Source organism: Gossypium raimondii, chromosome 10 (assembly GCF_025698545.1).
Source record: "Gossypium raimondii isolate GPD5lz chromosome 10, ASM2569854v1, whole genome shotgun sequence".
NCBI lineage: Eukaryota > Viridiplantae > Streptophyta > Magnoliopsida > Malvales > Malvaceae > Gossypium > Gossypium raimondii.
Genome location: NC_068574.1, coordinates 34,622,925 through 34,626,788, shown reverse-complemented (window position 1 = coordinate 34,626,788; position 3,864 = coordinate 34,622,925).

Sequence of the window (3,864 nt, the reverse complement as noted above, 5' to 3'; positions counted from 1 at the left end):
ATGTGAGTTGTCCAGCCTGGTATAACCAACTTGTATGTACTAAGGTAGCATGATTCTGATGAAAAGACACCTGTGCTATTTGGAAGAATATAAATATTCACGTGAAAAGGGGGAAAAAAAGGCTTTTTGAGGGTATTATCTTCTTCAACCTATCTTTTAAAGCTTCTCGGCTACGGTAGCTTAAGTCTCCTATGGGTGAACCAACATGAAAAGGACACAGATTAGCTTCTGATGAGGAGCCCTGAGTACAACATAAGAGGGAATGGAGAGAAACAAGTCAAGATTGTCTAGGAATAGTATTCTCCATGTTTGTACGGAAGTACACATAATTTCTAGGTTAAATGTTATTTTATTCCATCTTGCTTCTACTGTTTAATCTTTGGGTTTGAATGTTTTTAGCATGGAAGTGCTACTGCGACCACTGACACTAGAAAGTGCAGTGATAGTTCAAGCTAACGAGCATGACAACAGAAGTTTCTTGATGATTAGAGGAATTTAATCCATTTGTTCTTAATAGTGCTCCATTGCCATTATCGGAAGGTGTGGTAAATGTGAATGTTTAAGTCTTTGATTATATATAAAAGTTAAGCTTAGTAAGATATCCATTGCAATTTAATGCATCGACAATCATCTATCCTTTTATACATTGTGTGCACTTAGTATTCTGTTGAATATTCACGTTGGGGATCCCAATTTATCATTATAACATTTTATCTTATTGTTTTCAAGTTATTGCTTCGACAACTACTCTACAATTTATCTCGTTTCTATCTATTTATTGCACTGATATTGATAGACAACAGACAACCATCCTTATGGGATCGATATCTGACAGACTCATCTCTGTCTACTATACTTGCATCGATAGTGTACGCTTGCACATTATTGCTGTAATGTTAAACAGCCAATCATCAAGTCTGTTCTGGCACAGGCTCCTATTTTAGTTCAACTAGAACCGGGTCAGAAATTTGTGGTATACAGTGATGCATCGCATGTCGAGTTAGGATGTGTGCTTGTTCAAGAAAGTAAGGTGGTCGCTTACGCGTCACGATAGCTTAAGACACACGAGGGTAACTACTGTACGCACAATGTTAAGCTAGCTGCGGTCGTGTTTGCTCTGAAGATCTGGAGATACTATCTGTATGGTGAAAGGTGTATCATTTACACCGATCACAATAGTCTCAAATATTGGTTCAATGACTTAGTACAACCGACTTGGGTTGAGTAGATTCGAGCTAAACAGTTGAGCAATGAGTCCTTAGTTCAACATTGCAACATGTTGGTTCGAATGAGACTTCCAATTTAAACTTAATCAACGATAATGTGTTGTGTTTCAAAGGTCAGATTTACGTACCTAATAATAAAGATTTGAGATAGTCAATCCTACAGGAGGCGCATAGTAGTCCCTATGCTATGCATCCTGGTGGGAACATAATGTATCGGGACCTCTGAGAAATCTATTGGTGGCCCAATCTAAAACGGGAGGTAGTCGCTTTTGTGTCCCACTGTCTAACATGCCAAAAGGTTAAGGTTGAACATTATTTGCCTTCCGGTCTGCTTCAACCAGTTAAAATTCCTCAATGGAAGTGGGAGTGAGTAACGATGGATTTTGTTAGTGGGTTGCATGAACAATGGAAATGTGCAAGTGTACAGAATCGCAACAAGTAATAAAGTGAGAAGTAAATGATGAGTTATCGTACCCACAAGGACTGTGAAAAGAATTTATTTATGAATGCAATTAAAACACTTTGGCGAAGGAAAACTATTTTGATTTTGAAGAAGTGATTTAAAAACTAAAAATTAACTAAGTAAAATAAAATAAAATAAACAATAAAAGTTTGAATGCAGGATTTCAAAAGATGATTTTAATTAAGGTGACATAATTGCGTTAGATTAATTACATTTCTTAACTTAGAATTATTGAACTCATGTTCATGTTGTTACGAATAAATTCACGACAACTTGATAATTTGCTAACTACTGCTCATACATACTTATTAAATTAATTAATCTCTTGAACATTTTCCAATGCCAATTCAAACAATTAATCAATCTTCATAAGCACATAAAAGATTAAGTGAGGTAACAATGTATTCCTACCTTGAAACAATTTAATCACAATAATCTTGCAAGTTATGCAAGGCTAATATATTGTCTAATATCGTCATTGATTTAACCCTCAACTACCTTAGAAGATTAACCATGCACTGATTAAGTATTGTGTCGATTAATTACGATTTCAACAAGTTTAAATAATTAATTCATTAGTCACCTTACAATTATAATGCAAGAAAAACTAAGTCATGGTTTTACTTAATCAAACATTTTACCAAGACCTATAACAACACAAACATAATTTTAATAACTCAAGTGGATGAAATGCAATCTAACTAACATGAATGATCTCATTGATTCACAAAATTATGAGCATCTTTGAACAATGATGACCAGTAGAATCCTGATTGTAGAACCTTAGCAGCAATTCTCATACCACCGAAATGGCCTCCATAAGGAGCATCATGACAGTGCTTCAGGATTGAAAGCATCTCTTCTTTCGAAACACAATGCCGAATGATGTTGCCATTGCATACCTTGAATAAATACGGCTTGTTCCAATGGTACATCACTACGTTACGAAGAAATCTTTCTTTTTTATGGCCCTTGATACTCAATGAGAGCTTACCACACACCAAGTAATTAACTAAATCTGCATACCAAGGAGTAACATCGACAGTGAATAACATTTCATCTGGGAATGTGTTGACAATTTGAAGCATTTTCCCGTCTTCCTTGCCAACTTCTAATCTAGAAAAATGATCGGCAACTTGATTTTCTAACCCCTTGCGGTCTTTTATCTTAATGTCAAATTCTTGCAACAATAAAATCCACCGTATCAGTCTTGGTTTGGCATCTTTTTTCGCAAAAAGATATCGCAACATCGAGTGATCAGTGAATATTGTAACTTTTACGCCGAAAAGATAAGAGCAAAACTTGTCGAAAGCAAAGACTATAGCTAGCAATTCTTTCTCTGTGGTGGTATAATTCAGTTGAGCCTCTATAAGAGTTCTGCTAACATAATAAATGGTGTGAAATATTTTTCCCTTCCGTTGTCCTAGCACTGCACCCATGGCGGAGCCGCTTGCAGCGCACATAACTTCAAAAGGTTAAGACCAACCTAGTGGAATGACAATGGTTGCATTGACCAGCTACTTCTCTAACTAAATAAAGGCATCCATACATGCCTCGTCAAAGAGGAATTTTCGATTCTGTTCCAACAATGAGCCCAATGGTTTGGCAATTTTTGAAAAATCCCTAATAAACAGTCAGTAAAATTCTGCTTGTCCAAGAAAGCTATAAATACCTTTCACATTTTTCGGTGGGGGTAATTTCTCAATGATTTCCACCTTAGCTTTATCTACTTGAATATCTGATTAGAGATACGATGGCCCAACACAATTCCTTCAGTTGCCATAAGATGACATTTTTCCCAATTCAAGACAATATGAGTGTCCTCACATCGCTTCAGTACTTTATCCAAATTGTCAGCGCAATGATCAAAATCATTCCCATGAACTAAAAAGTCATCCATAAAAACCTCTAAAGATTCTTCGATCATATATGAGAATATTACCATCATACTGGCTAGTGCATTGCAATGAACGAAAGGCATACGACGAAAAGCAAAAGTACCAAAGGGGCAGGTGAAAGTTGCTTTCTCCTGATCCTCTAGTGCAATAGCAATTTGGTTGTACCCAGAATAGCCATCTAGGAAGAAATAATAAGCTTTTCCAAAAAGTCGATCTAACATTTGGTCAATGAAGGGAAGTGGAAAATGATCCTTCCTTGTGGCTACATTCAATTTGC